Source organism: Ictidomys tridecemlineatus, chromosome 1 (assembly GCF_052094955.1).
Source record: "Ictidomys tridecemlineatus isolate mIctTri1 chromosome 1, mIctTri1.hap1, whole genome shotgun sequence".
NCBI classification, from domain to species: domain Eukaryota; kingdom Metazoa; phylum Chordata; class Mammalia; order Rodentia; family Sciuridae; genus Ictidomys; species Ictidomys tridecemlineatus.
Genome location: NC_135477.1, coordinates 88908920 through 88929713, shown reverse-complemented (window position 1 = coordinate 88929713; position 20794 = coordinate 88908920). Strand labels below are relative to the sequence as shown.

General features: G+C 43.4%; 1 protein-coding gene across 2 annotated transcripts in view; it reads left to right on the top strand.

Moving 5' to 3' along the window:
- The first annotated feature begins 7114 nt into the window (after nt 1-7114).
- Lhfpl2 (LHFPL tetraspan subfamily member 2) overlaps nt 7115-20794 on the top strand; it is a 147694-nt gene continuing 134014 nt past the window's right edge. The window contains exons 1-2 of one of the 2 annotated variants that reach the window (XM_078044173.1): nt 7115-7252; nt 19861-19935. The gene's annotated coding sequence lies outside the window, so the exon portion shown is untranslated. The remainder of the gene's footprint in view (nt 7253-19860; nt 19936-20794) is intronic. The other variant, XM_078044176.1, reaches the window with a different exon arrangement.

Sequence of the window (20794 nt, the reverse complement as noted above, 5' to 3'; positions counted from 1 at the left end):
ACTGGGTGAAATTCCTTTTGCAAGAGTATGGGTGTGGAGGGAAAGGAACAAACAAATATTCGGCACATTTTATGTTAGGCATTGCAGGAGATGCTTGCACATAGGTTGGAATGATGCTAATGCAATAGAATAATCCCAAGTAGGAGGTATATTTTCCTTTGAAGGTGAGAAAACCAAGGTTTGGAGAGGTTATGCAACTTCTCTAAAGCCATTTAGTAACTGGTAGAGTAAGTCAAATTCATACACAGACCGTAGGACTCCAGAGCCTGTGACATTTTCCTACTGAAAATATTTTCCAATACTGCTGTAATGTCTATTAGAAGTTATGGACTACTGAAATGGGAGAGAAAAGGTGAAAATAAAATTTTGAAATGTTACTAAAAAGAGAGAAAGAAAGAAAATATTTTCTTTCCATACATCTAGGAAACATCTCTGCATGTAACAAAGAGACTTGAATTCATGAACATCAAACATTTTTTCTCATGACACCTAGAAAATTAAAAAGGCATCTATAACTATTTTGAGTTTTCTAGTAGCAAAATTTCATAGGATATTTAAACAGTCTTTGACAAAAAACTAATTCACTTTCTTGATGCTATCCCTTTTTCATCTCAATTCCACAGCTTATGTTGTTCTCATTTATATGACCTCAAAAGTGATTGAGCATTATTTTGTACAATTGACATAGTATATCCTTTTCTGCTAGAAGAAAAACTAAAACTAATCTCAGCTGTATGGATTGGCTTTATCCTTAATTCTTGTTTTTGTTGAAAACCTATTCAAGGTTGTTTTGAAATGAACATAGTAGTTATAGTGGTTGAATGAGTTCTATGTGAAACAGTGCAAGATTTAAAACTGAGAAAAATATGTGAAGTCAGTGAAGCAATGACATTATTTATGCATAATTTGTGTGACACAGAGATGTTCTATTTTTGTTGTTGTTACCATCATCACCATTTTGAGGGCACAGAGAATAGTTTCTGGGTCCCAGAGTCTGAGTGGAAGTTAAGTTTCTACAATGCTGTTTCAACCATGACAGAAACAGAGTACAGCTCATTCTTGCCATCCCTTGTTAATTTCTACTCTCACTGCTTCTGTGGGGCAAGAGGCTATTGCTTTCCCTGAGTGAAGACTCTACACCAGATGCTTAGATTGTCCAGTGTCTCTTATGCAAAGATTCCCATGATTCAATTCCTCTTAGAAGTTATTGCCAGGAAAAAGTTTTCCTGACTTGGACAACGATGATTCTTTTACCAGACCATGAGAACTATATCATTAATTGTATGACATTCTTGTTTTGGCTCTTAGAAGCCCAAAGCTAAATGCAATGCTTGACTGTGGTAAACCAGGATCCTGGCAAGAGGCTCTCTTACCTTCTGTTATGTCAAATAAGAAAGAATCACCCAGATCCATCTGCAAATAGGGAATATGCTTGCAATAATTTTTTTAACCCATAGTAAATAATGTGTCTTCTAACTCTAGCACTAAATGAAAATAAGATGCCCAAACTAGCAACTGGTAGTTTTATGGATTTAACTATTTTCTTTATCTATTTATCTATTTGCTTTAACAAAACACATGAGGCTGCATACTTCATAAAAAGTTTATTTTGCTCACTGTTTTGGAGGTTCAGGAGCATGATCCAACTTTTGCCCAGTTCTGGTGAGGGTCCCCATGACTGAATCACATGATGGTATCATGGGAGGACATGTGAGAAGGAGAGATCAGGAAGACAAAGAGTGTTGGGGAAAGAGACATTTTTGGCTCTTGTTCCTTTATATTAACCCCTGTTTTAATAACTAATGAGAGTTCCATGAGAATCCCATTAATTCTTTCTGAAGCCAGCCCCATCAATGACCTAATTAGTTCTCACCAGATCCCACATCACAAACTGGGGACCAAGCTTCTATATATGAACCTTTGTGGGGACACATTTGAAACCACATTCAAGCCATAGCAGCAGGTATATATTTTTGTGCTTCTTGTTTCCAGAAAAAGGAATGTGAAAGAGAGTAAAAGAAAAAAATTTCTTTGCAGGCAAGATTTTTCGATTGGAGATTATTGATTTTTTAAAATTGTGGGCCAGATTAAGGACAAGTATTCTCTTCACAGTATAAATACAAACAGCAGTAGTTTCCACAAGTCTTTATTTTGGTGTTGCTATTGAATCATAATGAGTATTTTTAATGAGGGTAAGAGTAAAACTTTCTCTCTTAGGGGTTCTGAAAGCAAAACATAATTTATAATAGCAAAGATAACGCTTTTGAAAATGTACATCACAGACCAGATTCATAGCGCTGTGGTTACACGGGACAAAGGACACTTTGTCTACATGGTTTTATGCCTGTCATGAATACTGTAAAACAACAAATTTTTCCAAACTTCTTTATGTTTTCTACCTCTTCTGAGAAAACAAGTTTGCAATACAGGAAAAATGTCTGTGGGAGAAGATTCAGCATGAAAAACAAGTTGGTTAATTGAATTTGCTCATTAGATGTTATTAGACAGCAGGGCTGGTGTTGTGGCTCAGTGGTAGAGTGCATGCCAGGTTCGAACCCTGGCACCAAATAAAAATAAAAAAATAAAACAAATAAAATAAAGATATTGTGTTCATTTACAACTAATTTTTTTTTTAAAAAAGATGTTATTGGACAGCTAAGAATGTTATATACAACTTACAGAGCAATATTGTGGTAAAATATTCTCATTGTATGGAAATTTCTACTTCAATTCAAGGGTAAGCTTAATAGATGAGGGCCTGTGGATCTGTTAAAGTAGTGGTGACATAAGGAGCAATGAACGGAGCACTTTCTTAAGTTGAGTTTTGCTCAAGTCACATGGAGTCTAGTTTGGGAATTAGGAGTAGGAACACAGACTTTATTTTTTAGGAATAGTTGGTGGACAAACTAAAACTTCTGTTTCATGTATAGAAGAAGAGTGGGCCAGGAGGCCAGAGACTGTGGTTGGAAGATGAAAACAGCTGTTTTCCATTTTTTACAGGAAGAGTGCAAATGCCCAAAGTTCTATTCGTTTATTTCTTTTATGATTTAGCTATGGTGAGTATTTTGAGGGCCATATTTTCTTTGGCTGGGCTGGAATGTGGACAGTGTCCTTAACATCCATGGGGGAAAAAGGAGTCTTCTGCAGATCATTGAGATGTCTGGGTGCCTGACTTGCTCCCTCCCTGTGATGTGGTACTGGAATAGCCCCCTGCCTATTACACTTATGATACTCATTCTCAGCTGGAGACATTTTGTCAGCCTCATTCAACAAACAGAAGTACCTTGATAATGGAATTTCAGTAAAAATAGGGCACTTTCTTTTGTATTTACCAATTTCACTTTTTATCCTTGAGTTAAAAATTGCCCCTTGGAAACAGAAATGAAGATATGATATTTCCAAGTCTATTTATTGGTGACTTGACAGGCTCATTTCTGGGGCCAAAAAGGTGGCTTCTATCTCACAGAGGTCAGAGTACTGATTTTATTCAGTACAGTCCTTCAAATCTTTGTGCTCAAAATTGCCTTTTCTCAACATTTTTTTTTTTTTTTTGTAGAAGACAATGACAGATTCTTACATGCAGGGACCAAAAAAAAAAAAAAAAAAAAAAAAAAAGCAGAAGAAATATCATTTTTAAGTCAGTGACTTTTCACAGCCCCTGTTGGTGAATTGCAAATTCTGCTAGCTTCCTTGAAGAGATTCTTAGCTTAAATCATCTAGTTTTCATGTCATATTCAAAAAGTAATATTCAATTTGATTTCCAAATTTGTGTTTAGTATTGAAATTCTTAAAATTTTTTTTTTTAGTTGTAGATGGACATAATGCCTTTATTTTATATATTTATTTTTATGTGGTGTTGAGGATCAAACCCTCACATGCTAGGCAAGTGTTCTTCTACTGACCTACAACCGCAGTCCTTAGCAATGAAATTCTATGATCATGTACAGTTTTAGGTAATATCAATCTCTCAGTATGTGTGTGTGTGGGGGGGATAGATTTGAGAAATAGATTTTTATGAAGATGAATAGTGAAACTTAAGCTAATTAATATTCAGTATATTGACAATCACAAAAAATATAAACCGCTTTTTTGCTATGAATGTATATTTTATTTAAATACCAAGCTGATTAACTTTCAGAAAGAATAGGAAACAAGGAGTTCACACATGAAAAATATCTAACCCTGCTGATGGGGGAGGGGTATAATGTCCAGATGTTCAGAGAACAGAGTGATCTGCACCAGCAAGTCAGTTCAGAATCATACATTTTAGTCAGGCACCACTGTAATTTTACCTTATGACCTATCCAAGTGGCTCATACTCATTTTCTTCCAAGGCCTCCTTGTCATTTGACCAGATTCTGCAGACACCCTTTAATTTCCTCCTCACTTATGCCTCACAGTGTTTCTTGAAAATTAGATTGAGGCACAGAGTAAAAGTAGCATTCACAATATTCCAAAGTTCCTTCTTTGTCTGGTGATACCTTTCCACTGAACTTAGCAAGTACTTTCTTTTTAAACTGTATCTTTTAGCATCTCTTTCTTTCTCCAGTCTTTATCTTTCCTAATTTGTTGCCTCCTGTTAAGTATAATTTACCTATCATTCAGACATAATTCAGATACATTTATCCTATCTTGCTTTGATGGTAGCCCAAATAGCTGAAATCACAGAAACATATAATACTATCAAATGATACAAACATCTAGTGATGCTGTGTTCAAGAACCCACATTTCTTTTTCTTCACTGATGCCTCACCAGTGCCTACAACAGTCCCTGGCATATACTGTAGTTAAGTGCTCAATAAATGTGTGGAATGCAGTACAGTCTACTCTGTAAGCTTAGAATTAAGTATGGTCTTCTCTTACAAGGGTGTTTCTGTAATGAGAGCATTCATAACAAACAGATTAACTCATCCATGACCTATAATATAGAAGGAAAGGATTCTAGTGAAATGGGGGTAGTTGTGTTCATTCATATGCAAGTGTTCCCAGTACTATAATATTTTGCACCACCAAGTAACAGCAGCTGCAAAACAGAGCGGAATGCATTGAGATGTAGAGAACACATGGTGCTGGGTCTGATGCCCATTTGCTCTATGTTCTCTATTGAATTGGTTTGGTCATGAGTTCCATCTTGGGAGGGTTTATGGGAAGAGGGTGCAGAGCAGAAGGTTTTCCTTTTATTGATTTTGGGTTTTTCTTCCCCACTCAGCAACCTCAAACTAATTTCCTTACAATCTCTTCAACAGTTACCTTCATCACTTTATAAAGGTAAAGCCCTATACTTATATTTACTGTAATATTTATTAGGAATTTAACATGGCTCATAAACTCTGCTACTATGTGTTTTGGAATGGATGCTGTTTTTTTTAATGCTCTGGTTGCAATGTTACATAGATTTTGAGTAATTTATTCCTAACCCGATTTGCCCCATAAGCCCTGTTAACTTGAGAGTGTGATTTTTGCAAATGGGAAGAACACATACATCCTTTTAGGGTAGAAATGCAGTGCTGCAAACTTCATTTTCAATGAAGACAAGTGGGATTTGGCCATGGGAGATGTTCTGGAAAGAGCACCAGCAACTCCCACGTGAATAAAGGCATGGGCCCTTCTATGGGCAGGAGAGGATTCTCTGACAGAGTGCCAGGATCTGAGGCTCTGACGAATGGGTAATATGGGATGGACCAGTTGTTGCATGGTTTCCAATAGTAGAGTTTTTAAGGAATTTAGAATTTTCTCTGGCAAAATGCCTGAAAGAATTTCTGGAGTAAGAAGTTGACTGCCCCTGTGGTGTTCTAGAGGCATTAACCTGTAGATATGGCAGATGGATGCAAGTGCAGAGTAGGTAGCCAGGCAGGCCACTGGAAACAGATGGTGGCAGAGGACTTGGAAAGGATGGGTAACTGGAAAGAAGTTAATAGTGAAGAACCTGTGAGAGAACCCACTGAGGAGGAGAGGGTCCCAAAATTGATTGCTGATCTGGGTCTGTGTGAATCGGGAATAGAAGTATTCTTGACAAGAGGCTGAGAAGTTGGGGGAAAGAAAGAAGTCTGACAGGAAAAAGAAAAAAAAAAAGACAAAGAGGGTCTGCTTGGTTAAGTGCTGTGTCCCAACGTTTCAACCACAGTGAATACTGGCACTTTAGCTAGGGGCCATTTGACTTTTGCTTCCACCCCTGGGGGCGGTGGTGGGGAGTAGTGAGTGAGTCCCCTCTCTGGACAAGGATGCCTTTTTAGACTGTTGCGTTTTGGATATTCATCGTTTGAGTTCGGAGGAGGATGTTCCAGGATCCCAAGCATCCTTCTTAGGAATACTCTGTGACTACTGACACTGAGTTTCCTCACCTAGAGCCTCAGGACACGGAAACTTGTTAGTGGCTCTTCCTCTGCAGAAGACAACGGACCCCAGCCCACTTTCCCACTTCGGATTCCCGGGGCCCCTGGACTGACGCTTTGGCGGTCTGGCCAGGGTCGGGGGAATTGCTCCCCGCGCCCAAGGGCCCGCTTTCGGCACCAGGAGCGGCCCTCTCACCAAGAGCTGCGATCGCGCCGCTCCCCGCCTCTGGAGCCCAGTCGTGCGCACTCCGGGCGCTCGTGGGACGGTTTCTCAAAACTGCCCCCAGAGGTTCCCCGGCCTGGCTCAGGGGACTCTCGCACGACCCCAGAGGCGCCGCTGCCGCCCGGCCGGCGCAGTGACCGCTCCCAGGCCCCCACTCCCCAGCCCCTCCTTCTGGGGATCCCCTGTCGCCAACACCCTCCCGGGCCTCGCAGGACACTCCCCCACGGAGGCCGGGCCTCGGCTGCTCGCCCGCCCGTCGGCCGCCCCCGCCCCGCCCCGCGCCCTCGTCGGGAGAGCCCCGGGCCCCGACCCCTCCCCCCGGACGCCCGGCCAGCGAGCGGGACTTCAGCGGCGATGGTGACTGGGCAGCGGCGCGGGGCCGGGCCCAGGGCTGGGAGGCTCGGCTACCTCTTTCTCTCGCTGCCCCCGCCCCTCCTCCTCCCCCTGTCGTGCTAGCCCCGGCGGCGGCGGCCCTGCTCGGCGCTCTCGCCTCGCCGCCTCCTCCCCCACGCCACGGACCCTCTCCCTCCCCGCCTTCGCCCCCTCCTCTCCCGCCTCCTCCGCTCTCCTCCCTCCTCCTCCTTTCCCGAGCGGCCAGCCGGGGCACGAGAGAGGTGGCAGCGAGGAGGCGTAACGGAAAGCCCCTGCTAGGGGAAGGCTGCGGTCTCTGAGCCCGAGACTCTGCGCTGAGGCCGGGTGAGTTGGAGACGCCGGGCCCCGCGCGCGCCACGAGAGGGGAGAGCCCGAAGCCTGCCCAGGTGGACGCCGGGCGGCGCACACGGAGCCGTCGCGGCCGGCAGAGCCCGGGCTGCGAGCACCGCGGGGGGCGCGGGAACTTCGCTTTGCGCCCCGGGAGCCCGTCGGGCGGGAAGGGGTTCGTCTTCCCACCCTCTGGAGGTGCAGCGGGACGGGTGTCGAATGCCAGAATGGGAAGGGAGCCGTTGCTTCTCCGTGCCACAGCTGCCGGCCGCAGAAGTGGAAAAAGTTGTTCCTGGAACGGCGTCTTCCCAGCAAGCCGGCGCGAGCCCAGCTCTACCGCCGCCGCTGGCGGGCTTCAACCGGCGGCGACTGCGGGGCTGGTGGCGCGCGGGTCCTGGGCGCAGCTTGGCGCCGGGCTGGGGCGCGCCTGGCACCGCGCCCTGGGGCCGTCCCGTGGTCGTCCCCGCCGGGCCTGGTCTGTGGCGTGTGGGTCTCGCCGGCCACAGACGTCAGCTGCTTCTCTGATCTAGGCTGCATTTTTGTGGGCAGCGCAGTGATTGGGGGTGCGGGCTGGAGGAGGTGGGCGGAGAGTGGGGAAGACCACATCTGGGATGGGTGGGTTGGGCCCCGGGGATGGGTGAAGGGCTGCGAGAGATTCTGTGAGTTTCCAGGCAGTTTTCTTTTGTGTGTGTGTGTGTGTGTGTGTGTGTGTGTGTGTGTGTCTGTCTGTCTGTCTGTCTGTCTGTCTGTCTGTCTGTCTGACTTTCTTTTCTCTTCCATTTAGAGGTCCAGTGGTCTGAACTGAGAAAAACGGAAGGGTTTTCTTCAGTCCGGTTCAACTTTTTCATTATTTCAGGAGAGTCATGAGTTTGGTGAAAGTCGGAGTAAGGACGAATTTATCATCTGTCCTGGTCCTTGCTCCTACTGGTCCATTTCCTGTAGTTCCCGTTTTCTCTGCTGTGATTGTGCTTGTGCCTGTAGGTTACCCTCGGTGATCCACACAGAGAAGTAGAACCACCGTAGGCAAGTGTGTGTTGGAGTCAGAGAGTGGAAAGGTGGTGGTGGGGGGGAGCCATAGAGTAACCAGGGTTATTGGATGTGATGTTTATAATCTGCACTTGTTGCATTTGCCTTACTGGCCTGAGAGCTCTATCCTGCCAGGTTGAAGAGGGGTCGCAGGCTCATTTCTTTGGTGACTTTTCTTGGTATTCCTGATTCTTTCCTTTTTGGTTCTCTTTTAAAGGCTAACCCCTTTAAATTTAAGAGAGAGAGAACACATCTTGTTTTAATCAGCTTTTTCATCGCTGTGACTGAAAGACCTGACAAGAACAATTTTAGAGGGGGAAATTGTATTTGGGGCTCAGGGTCTGAAAGGTCTCAGTTCATACAGGAGGACTCCATTGCTCTGGGCTCAAGGTGAGGCAGAACATCAATGCAGCAGAATGTGAAGGAGGAAAGCGGCTCAGGACATGAAATCAGGAAGCAAAGAGAGAGATTCCACGCACCAGCAACAAATATGTACTTCATAGGCATGCACCCAGTGACCCACCTCCTCCAGCCACACCTTACCTGACTATAGTTACCACCTACTTAATCCCTATCAGTGGACTAATAGACTGATTAGGTTAAGGGGCTCATAACCCAATCATTTCACCTCTGAATATTCTAGTATTGTCTCATGAGCTTTTGAGGGATACCTCATATCTAAACCATAACCCATGTTAATGGGAAGATTAAATGTTTTAAAAATAAGATAAATAAAATTGAGATTTTTTTTGTGCTATTGGAGTAATAGGCTTGTTAATAATCCATGTTCAAAATCTGATGCTAATGAGACATTTAAATGTTTGCAGCAGGTGCAGCAAACATTTTATACCAGGAAAAAGACATTGTGAGTTGTAGGAAAGGAGGGGAACTCATTTGTCTTCAGAGCATTCCAATTAGGAAGAATAATTACTGCAAATGAACATTTGTGAGTGTAATTTGAGTCATGATATGTGAGCCAGTAATTTATCTATAGGAAGGAAGAAGGATCTTTATAGAAGAGAGCAAAGTGATGCCTTTTGGAAAAAGTAAATGGACACAATTTAATTGATGGCACCTGCTGACATCAGAGATGGGTAAACTTGAATTAAAGAGATTTGCTCTAAGTAAGGTTTGGGTGGAGAAGGGAGGAAAGATTCATAGTAGGTGATGATAGTAAAACAGTGTGTGTTGGAGTCAGAGAATGGAAAAGTAGGGGGAATCCTAAAAGCAATATTTATTCATGCTCCAACAGACTAATTCTTGGTCTAATTCCCTTTTTCCCCACATTCTTTTATTGGTACATTATAGTTGTACATAACGATGGAATTTGTTGTTACACATTCAAACATGCACACAATATAACAACTTGGCAAATATAATTTCATATATATGTATTTTATTTTATTTTATTTTTTTTTTTATTGGTTGTTCACAACATTACAAAGCTCTTGACATATCATATTTTCATACATTAGATTGAAGTGGGTTATGAACTCCCAATTTTCCCCCAAATGCAGAATCACATCGGTTATACATCCACAGTTTTACATAATGCCCAATTAGTAATTGTTGTATTCTGCTACCTTTCCTATCCCGTACTATCCCCCCTCCCCTCCCCTCCCTTCTTCTCTCTCTACCCCATCTACTGTAATTCATTACTCTCCTTGTTTATTTTCCCATTCCGCTCATAACCTCTTATATGTAATTTTGTATAGCAATGAGGGTCTCCCTTCATTTCCATGCAATTTCCCTTTTCTCTCCCTTTCCCTCCCATCTCATGACTCTGTTAAATGTTAGTCTTTTCTTCCTGCTCTTCCTCCTTGCTCTGTTCATGGTTGCTCTCATTATCATATATATGTATTTTAATAAGCATTGTATGTTGTTTCTCAGATTCATTATTGCAAAAAATTTACCAAGTAAGAGACCAAAACTTAAGAGACAGGTTCAGTCTGTTGAGTTCCCAGATGTGTTACTGTTTTAGTCAACGTTTTCACTGCCATGACCAAAAGACCTGACAAGAACAATTTTAGAGTAGGAAAAGTTTATTTGGGGGCTCAGGGTTTCAGAGGTCCATCAACATTAGACTCAGTTCCTTAGGGCCTGAGGCCACACAGAACATCACGGTGGAAGAGTGTGGTGGAGGCAAGCAGCTCAACATCACACCCAGAAGGAGAGAGAGAGCTGTGCTCAATAAGACAAAATATATAACCCAAAGGCTTGCCTCCATGGACCTACCTCCTCTAGCCACACCCTACTGCCTGTGATTCCCACATGGTTAATCCTGTCAGGGGAATCAATGCACTGATTAGTTTAAACCTTTTTATTAACCCAATCATTTTATCTCTATAAACTTTCTTGCATTGTCTCAGTCATGAACTTGTGGGGGACACCCAGTATCTAAACCATAACATAGTCACTTATTACCTGAACCTAGTTATTTAATTACTCTTTGTCTCAATTTCTATGTCCATATCATGTTAGTGGTAAATAGTTTCATAATCACCTTGAGACATTCTTGTAGTTTTATCTCTTCAGGAGGCTGAGGCAGGAGGATCACAAGTTCAAGGCCAGCTTGGGCAACTTAGTGAGACCCTATCTCAAAATTAAAAGGACTCGGGATATAGCTCAATGATAGAGGACCCCTGGGTTCAATTCCTGATTCCCTGCTCCCCCAAGTCACCTTGAGGATTAACTGCTAACTTTCATAGAGGACATAGCATAGCTCCTTACCCTAAGTGTCAGGAAATGCTAATGATTCAGTATTCCAAATCCTCAGGAAAAAGGGACATGTAAAGATACCTAATTTTAGGATATGCAACTGAGTGGAGACTATACCCATGCTCATGATCATCCACATCAGGAACACCTGATCTTTCTAGAACTTGCATGCTACTTCCTTTGGCCCTTCCTGGTCAGCCTTTTCTGGACCTGCATTTCCAGAGAGTGTGTAGTACAGGCTCTGTGTGGGTCTGAACCGCAGCACCGACATGACCTGTAATTCCAGGTCTGACTGCCCTTGCAGCAGCAGATTCCCAGGTCCCTTCAAAGTAAACATCCAAGTTTCGTTTGAGAAAGGAAAAGGAGGAAAAAAAAAGCCATAGTTGTGGATATGGTTAAGTGCTTCTCTAGAGAATCCTAAAAGCAATATTTATTCAATGCTTAGTACTCTTAGAAAGATACATACAAGTAAGTAAATATCTAATCTCCAGGATTTACTCCCAAAAGCAACTTTAAAGTATGTGTTGGGATTGCCTAATAACAAAGTGAACAAATGACATTCTTAGCAAAACAGCATTTCTATAATAAGAGTGAACTAACTATGTTGTGTATTGCTCCGTCTACTTCAGAGAGCGTGCCTGTTTGGTTATTTATCCATTCATTCATCCTATCATTCAGCAAATACTGTTGCAATCTCTTTCATCATCCAGACTCTGTTCAGGGCTCTACTAATATAGGAAGAATCAAGAGTGAGCCTCTCCTCTTAAAGAACACACATTCTCATGGGACAGACAAGCTCTGCATGCCAACAACCTCTGTAAGCCCTGGATGCTTTTTGGTTTGGAGGAGTCTGCACAGGGAGACCAGGGTGCTGGGCCTAATTCCCTTCCACTAGCCAGCCTGATCAGGGAGAGATGATCTGGCTGTGCGGGGAGTGGTCATAGCTAGTGGATCATAAGGATAAGGAAGACCCATTTCTTTCTTGATTTTATGAGACATGGCTGAGTAGAACCATCAGCCAATGAATCAAATAGTTTTAGGTGCAAGGAAAACAAACAGTTTAGAAGTGAGACTTCTCAGTCTTAGAAAGGCCAAGGAGTCAAGGGTAGGATCTGATCATCAACTTACAAAACCAGGGAAAAATCTCATCTGGCTCTGAAATACTTGACTGTCTTGTGGTAGAAGGTGTGAGAAAACTTGGTTCTTCATGCACCTTCAGGGTTGTGGTTTTTTTTTTTTTCTTTTTCACAACTTAAAAATTAGAATAATACATAAATATTATGTTTGGAATCTGGAAGGCTTGAAAAGGTGTAAAGCAAGCAGGGTTTTTACAGTAGTTGCTTGGACTACAGTCAAGGTTAAGGTCCTGTGGGTGGGGAAGTTCTTGAGGGTGTGGTGTCTTGGGTGCTGAGCAATCTGAACTTCATCTTGAAAGGTGTTTGGAGGGTGGCTTTGTAGCACGTGGATGCTGAGGTCCCAGTGTGCTTTAGAAGAGCTCCATGACCACAAATGGGCTGGGTGACCAGGAGGCTCGGGGGACAAGGTGAGCTGAGAGGCCAGTGCAGGAATTGTAGCAGGACTAAGCGAAGAAAAGAGGAGAGGGCATCTCCTGGGTGAGCTTTCCTGAGAGGGAATTCACAGGCACTGGAGTGGGTCATAACACTTTCTCTGAAGTAAGCAGTTGTGGGAACCCTGTTTTAAAGGGGGAAGATGGTGAGGAATAATGCATTCAGTTGAAATGGAAACTGAACTGTGAGGCTTCTGTGGAGAGATGTGCAGCCCAGCATGAGATACAGAGGCAGGAAGAGAGGTGGGAACTAGAGACAGGTGAACGGGGAGTTCTTTTTGCAGCAATGACAGGTGGTTGCAGAGAGTCCTCTCTGTCTTGCAAATATCATTGAGGTTTACTGAATATTGCTGGAGGTGAGAGTAACTTGTGTCTTTAGGGCTGAAGTCTTCTTTTTAATCCTTTCAACAGGTGTAATGGGATAATCAAGCCCCCCCCCACTTTGGCCCTAAATGACCAGGCTCCTACTGCTGTTATTCTGCAGTGAGATCATTAAGAAGGATGTACATAGAATGGTTCCGAATGTGTTGGGTAGCTAGGATATATAAATGAAAAAGTAGATTCCACAGGCACATACACATGAGTTACAGTCTCTTTGTGCCCTTCCAAATTTACATGTTGAAACTCTAACCCACTATTTAATAGTGTTTATAGAAAGGGCTTTTGGGAGCTGATTATGTTTAGATGAGGTCTTGAGGGTGAAACTCCACATGATGAGATTAGTTTTCTTATCAGACAAGGAAGAGAGACCAGAGCTTGGTCTCATTCCTGGCATGTGAGGACACAATGGGGATGATTAATCGTTGTCAGTCTGTATAACCAGCAGTGACACCTCATCTTACCCCTGCCTACTTAACTGGGTTGGCAGGATGTAGAATAAAAAGTTTTAACTGGTTATCTTGGATTAGTGGGATTATGGTGAGTGATTTTTTTTCTTGACTTCTTTATTTCTATGTTTTCTGAAAGTAGCATCTATTTTTAAAAAAAAATCAGAAGATTTGATGGGTTGTCTTAGTCCCCCCCTTACCCCCCCCAAAAAAAAAAACAAAACTACCAATGATTTTGGTCATAGTATTGTTCATCTTACATCTGTGGTGCATCCATTATAAGGTAGTCTCTGTCATTAAACAGTCAAAATTCTTATTCATTATAATTTTAATTACAAATGCTGGAAGGCTACAGGAATGCAACTAGAATTGGGTGCTGTGACCCAAAGCTAGAATGGAACAGCTTCCTCCAAGCAGTTAGGAAGACCCTGCTCCATAATTACAGTGGGCATGTTTTCATAAACAGCTGAAGTGTGATTTGAGAGATGTTTCTGTCTAATTGATAAGATGTACTGAATTAAATAAATACTGTCACATTATTTTTTTTTTCTCTTTAATTGTTTCAATGTTCAGTAGAACCCGAACCAATGAGATCTTAAATATCTTTTTAGCAAAAACTTCCTCACATGCCCGGAAAATTAAGAGGGGCTCCTTTTCCTCTACTGATTCTATTGTTCAGCATTTTCTTTCCTTCCAAACTGAGCTGTGTTGTCAGGGGCACCTGGAGTTCAAGCTTCCTTTCCCCTCCACCCCCTGCCCCGGGCAGGCTGCAGTTGGGCTGAGCTTCACATGTTGTTTTCCAGTTTTGAGGCATTTGGCCAGTTGTTTAAGGAAGGTTCTACTTCATTGACAGTAGTCCCATTTAATCTTTAGATAAGTAGAGCATAGCACACACTTATTAAGGACAAAATAACTTGTTAACTTTTTTTCTATTGCCCTTAGAGATAAAATTTTCTGAAATGCAAAATAATAGATTGGATAGTTGGGGAATTATAGTTTACCAGTAGGGAGTGTTTTGTATTTATAAATGACTACCATCTACATATTCAATGTACAATTAAGAAAAACGTGGTTCATAACTTTAAATCCAAGATCACATCCTTCTTATTTAAATGACCCAGAGTCCATTTTTGGAAGATGATTCCACATAGAGAGAATCATGAGGTATGTCTAGCAGGTACTTACTCTTTCATTTGCTCATTCTTATAGTAGTCCTTCTAGGGTTCTACTGAATTGGAAGCTCATAATTTACCAACCTAATTACTGACTCTGCATGGGTTCAGGCTGTAGTAGGGAGCATGGTGTCCCCACTTGAACAGGCACTGTAAGTCACTTTTGATCTGAGTCCTTTTTGTAAGTGGTGTGTTGAGGTTGTCTGCACATTTTTTTTTTCTGACTTGTGTTTAGGTCAATAGTTCTTTCCTCTATTAGTCAAAAATGGGGTTAGCATCAAAAGAAGTGAAACTGATACATAGAATAGTTAAACTGTTGTAAAGCCAAAAAGAGTTGTAGCTGGGGACAGTGTGGGTGAAGAGGCCAGCCACAGTGGTTAATGAGAACCCTAGTGGTGGAAAGGGGTGACAGGCTGTATATGCACCTATGTGGCCAGGTGGCCAGGAGGGTTATCTAGGATGGTCTGATCAACTATACTGGAGAGGGGGTGGGGCTGCTGCTTCTCCTGACCTGAAAAGTAGACCTGTGGGCTCTAAGAGTATGCAAACTTTCTTCACAGCCACCTTGATCAACAAAATTGTCATGTTTTAAAATCTTTTTTTAAAAAATATTTATTTATTTATTTTTTTAGTTTTCGGCAGAGACAGCATCTTTGGATGTGGTGCTGAGGATCGAATCCAGGCCGCACACATGCCAGGCTAGCGCGCTACCGCTTGAGCCACATCCCCAGCCGTTTTAAAAATCTTTTAAAACATTTTTTTTTTAATTAAGAACTGCCATCTGGTTAGATTTTCTCTCTCTTTATATTTGATCTTTAAAATCTTGACCACAGAACTTCCCATTTCTTCTCATAAAATTGTAGCTTTCTCAGTTCTGGCGTGTCTAGCCTGTCCAGATAATTTTGAATTCTGACCTGGTCCTCTGTCCTGTCAGCCTTCCTTCTGGGCCGTATGCTGTTCCTCCGTGTATTCTGCTCATTGGACTTTCAGGTCCTTTGGGTTTACTGGTACTGCTCTGCTCAGCCTCGCCTTGTCATTCCCACCAACTGCTGTTAGTAACCGAGGCTGCGTCAGCCTTTGCAGGCAACTGGAGGGCAGAGGGCTGGAGTCTGTGCCAAGATACAGAGGAAGCTAATCATGCCCGTGACCCCGACCTCATTAACATTGTGTTGGAACCAAAAGAGCCAGCATTCCATGACATTGTTTGACTTTGGATTGTCTCTACTGATTTATGGTCACGGGATCCATATTCCTGCCTTCTAAGGGAGGCAGATATAAGAGCCCAGTGAGAATGGGAGAGACAATTGGTACTTCCTGCATCTTTTCAACTCCCTAACAATTGGCCTTTGGACTGTCAGCTAGTTATTGGGTCCTGCTGGTGTTGATTTGACCCAAGACAAACCAGGACTGACAGGCGTGAGTAAAAGAGTGTGAGGGAAGAAAGCCTCTTGAGTGTGGGGTGAGGAGGGTAGGCTCATGTTCTGTGCGTAGGGATAAAAGTCTCACACTGGTCTTCCATATCCCTTCAAGTAGTGCTTCTCTAACTTTGAGTGTGCATTGGCATCACCCAGAATCTTGTTAAAATGCAGTCTCTGATTTAGCAGATTTGGTGGGGCCTGGGAGTCTTGCATTTCTAATGAACTCTCCTGGTGATGCTGCTCAACTTGTGGAGGAGACTGGTATTTTTAGAATCTGCCTGAGCATAACAATCACCCGGAAGCTTTGTTTAAGAAATAGAGATTCCTGGGACCCACCTCAGAACTCAAAAGTCAGAACCCCAGGGAAGCAGCTTGGGAATACACAGTACTCAGCACCCAGCAATTGTCTGTCACATGAGGCTGGGGTAGGAATGAGGCTGCAGAATAGCCAGGTGGAGGGTGAGACCTGTAAAGGCCAAACTTTGCCTGTCAGGAGGGGCTGTATCCAGCTACTTAGGGCTGGCCTCTGCTGGCACGCGACATAAGACCTCAGTCCTGGCACTTCCTTTTGGACTTCTAAGGGGCTTCCAGGAGCAGCTATGCAGAGATTCCCATAATCCTTAGGGCAGGATGATTTTGGGGGTCTTCCTGTTGAAACATGGTTAAGTTATGAAGTTATGGGGGAGGGTATTTTTTGGTTAAGTTTTAGTTAAATTGATTTCCTCATTACATGTTATATTCCATAAGTTTAACTAGATAAAGAAGGCTCCAACTTCCTTCAATTAAATCTGCATTTTCCCACACTGTATCACTTTGAAGTTACGTGATTACAAAGTTTTTAAAAGTTGCCTATTGTTTCCTCTGGAGCATTATTCTGAAACTGGCCTGACAATTGCTGGGTGCTGCTAGACATGTGGACTCCCAATCTGCTTCCCTGGGGTTCTGACCTCGAGTTCTGAGGTGGGTCCTGGGAATCTCTTTTTTGATATTTATTTTTTAGTTGTAGTTGGGCACTTATTTATTTTTATGTGGTGCTGAGGATTGAACCCAGCGTCTCGCACGTGTGAGGCGTGCACTCTACTGCTGAGCCACAACCCCAGCCCGGGAATCTCAATTTTTTTTAAACAAAGCTTCTAGGTGATTGTTGTGCTCAGGCAGGTTCTAGAAATACCAGTTTGGAGAAATATCACTGTAGAAACCTGTTCATCTGAGCCTGTGATATTGGCCCTGGCTGGGGCACACTCATCTCTGGAATACTTGGTTGTGAAGGGCTGTCTCTTTCCCACTGGACAACTTCCCTTCTTATCTTGACCTGTTCTGTCATTACAGACAGGCTCTTATCCTTGATAGAACCAAATGAGAGAGCCCTTTGTCAACAGGGTAGGGAGTCAGTTCCCTGAAGCCTTTATTTTTAGGAAAGTTTTATAGACACTGATTACTAAGTGCTTTAAGCATTCTCAGGGATATTGGGCTTTGAGCATTGAGCTTCTGCAGAGAAATGTTTTAAGAATATCTGACACGGACTTTTCTCACCTGTTTCCCTGCTTTGGCTCAGACCTGAGAGCTAATGAACATCTCCTTCTGAACTAATGGATAACCAAAAGTGGGTACAGATGGGCCCCATCCTCCCCGGACCAGCTCTGTTCTGATCTAAGTGAATTGGGAGATTAAGTATCAGCTTTCCACATCATTATATCAGCATTAACCTCCACTTCTATAGATGCAGGATCCATCTCAGCTGCACCCTAGAGGCAAAGTTAGCTTATGAAACACACAAAATGAGAAATGGTTGGTGTGATGGGATGGGCGCGGTATAGCAGGAAGCCTGGGCACCACAAGCACAGGGGCAGGTGGGGAAGCCCTAAAGCTGCAGTGTGCGGATGTGGGGTGTCATCTGCAGGGAGGAAGTTGAATTTCAGCAGTGTTGCTTGATGTGCATTGGAGTCCTCACTGTCCCTGTACCTCTGGGGTTCTGTGGCCTGTTGTCAAATCTTGCAGTTCAGCAAGCCATGTGGCCTTGGCAGGAGGGGCACACTGTGGAAGCTGAGTGTGTATTCATTCACTCACTTAATGATTGTACTGATCTGAAGACTGTTCTTTGAACCATTTTTTTCCCCCTCTAGTAAAGGAAAGCAAGCGCTGTGAAACGACGAGGATGTGAGATTTTTACCTACATTTCACAGAAATATGCTTTTTCAGGGGAGGGAAATGATACAATTCAAAGACAGATGTAGCTACATGGGGCTGATCTCAGTCTGAAGTACTTTATACTCCTGGGTGGCATTGGTGTCTTTGCAACCACGCGGTTTTGTTCCACACCCCAGGAAGAAACTTGACCCTCTAATAAAACCACAGGAGCCTTCTGGGATGACCTCAGTGTTTCGTTCCTGGAGTGGTCAGATTCTGTATCTAGGTGGGAGGAAAAACATCAAGAAGGAGAGGCATGTGTCCACTTTATTTGAAATTTCTCAAAACCAGTGAGGGCTACATTGCTTGTGGAAATAGAATCCCTGTGCAGTGCCATTTCCTTGTGCTCTAACCAGTTGGTCTTCAGTGCTAGGAACTGATCCAAGCCTCCACAAAACCAGCTTTGTGTATTTTCTTTTAAACAGAAATGGGCTTCAAAGGCCCCAGAGAATGTGAGGACTTGAGAATAGAGTTGGTGTTGGGTTATAAGCTGGGCCAGTTCCATCCTCTGTCCCTCAGAGCTGTCCTTTAGCAAGCATCAGAATCACCTGGAAGAGTTGGTAAAACACAGATTGCTGGGCTCTCCATCTCAGAGGCTCGGAGTTCTGGTATGGTGGGGAATTTGTGTTTCTAACGGATTCCTAGGTGGTGCTGATGCTGCTGATCTGGGGACCACGTTTGAGAACCTTTGTGACCCAAGGCACTCATTGACCCCTGAGGGTGTGTTAAGTCAGGCAGACTCTATTCCTGAGATGGGGGGCTATGGGTGATGTGTGCTGGTGGCAATCACCTCTCACAGAGGAACCTGCAATTTGGAAACATTGGTTCTCTGGAGATGATGGAGGGAGTCCTGGCTCTACCTCTGATCACGAGGGTCTTCCTTTTGGTTCTATCACAAGCAACCAGGGATGTGGCACTTTGGGTAGCTAAAAAGGGTGGTCGTTGCCTCCTTCCATCCCATTCTGCTTTCTGGTGTTGCTGAAAGCCTCTGAACCATGCCTTTCTCCTATACCTCTCTCACTTGCCTCAAGATAATATCCAATTCTCCTGAAATAACTGTAGGGATTTTTGTCATCTGAAACTCTCCAATGGTCACCAACCATTTCTTTTGTGATTCACTCTGCTCTTGCTTCGGGGCATCTCATTTTGCTGTTATTCTCTAGTATGGTCAGCTCCAGCTTGTCAGGGCTCATCTTAGCCCTCACTTGCTCTAGAGAGTTTCTTTTATCTCCCCTGGAATTAGCTGGTACCTCTGCAGAGGTTCACATTTCACCTTGTATTTCCCTTGCTTTGATTCCTATCATCTGTATCAAGATTAGGATTGCTACCTGTTTACTTTTCTTTGTGAATTATAAGCTTCCTGAGGGCAGGGAACCCAACATGTGTTCATTTGTGTGCCGCCAGGCATATAGAAAGTTCCTGGCACATAGAAGACTTTCTTAATTCTTCTGTGAAATAGATACTACAGCAGAGGAAACTGAGGCATGGTAGATTATGTACCTGGCTTATGATTGTCCTGTCACTGAGTCAAACTCAGGATTTGCTCTAACCCCTTGGCCACGTGTCACTGGCCAAGTCTTTTGCTCTGAGGCTAAAGATCCCTAACTGTGGCCTGCAATTCTCTATGGGGCCCATTAAATGATAGGCTTCTCCAAATTAACAGATGTGGCTTTTTCCTGTTGTTTTCCAGGTAAACTTGTAAACTGACTGTTGAGTTCACAGCTGACCTGTACCTTCTGCATTTCATTAGAAGCACCTCAAACAGGTAAGGGGTTGTTTCCAGGGTTCACTTATGCCTAGGTGACTTGTCCCAGAATGGTATGAAAATGCACTCTGATGACCACCCAAAGCTGTCATTCATGAGAAAGAAAATCCTTGAATGTAGGATATCATTTCCTCTATGGAAGGAGGAGAATGGTCCTCTGCCTCTGTTGTGGGTTACTGGAGATGTTTAATGGATGCAGGTGAACTTCATCAATCAACATTCTTTCCTTCTACCCTTCACTTGGAGCTATGCTTTAAAATTCCTGTTCCTCAAGCTGGTCATGGTGGCACACACCTGTAATCCTAGCAGCTTGGGAGGCTGAGGCAGGAGGATCACGAAGTCAAGGCCAGCCTCAGCAACTTAGTGAGGCCCTCAGCAACTCAGTGAGATACTGTCTCTAAATAAAATATAAAGGGCTGGGGTTGTGGCTCAGTGGTTAAGTGCTTCTGGGTTCAATACCCAGACCCACCCCCCACCCCCCGCAAAAAAATTCTGTTCCTCATTTAACAACCACCCAAACGTTCACCTATTATTTATTAGATCATCTGAATGAGAGGCACTTTGGAGTTTAGCCTTTTTCCATCTATCTACTGAACAAATGGCTGTTTCTCTATCCCCACACAACCCCATGCTCTTGTCATGGAGAGCTTTGCTAACTTGTTTGTGCACATCTTTTTCCTTTAGTCTGTGAGTTCTCCCATCTCCCACCTAGCATGGTTCCTGACTTGGAACACATTTTCAATCAATAAATGAATGTTTATCTGAGGGGAAAAAAAATGCCCTAGTAAACTGAACTAAGGCATAGCCCCCTGACACAGGGAATATCGTAATGTGATTCTAAACCAATTAAGTGATTTGT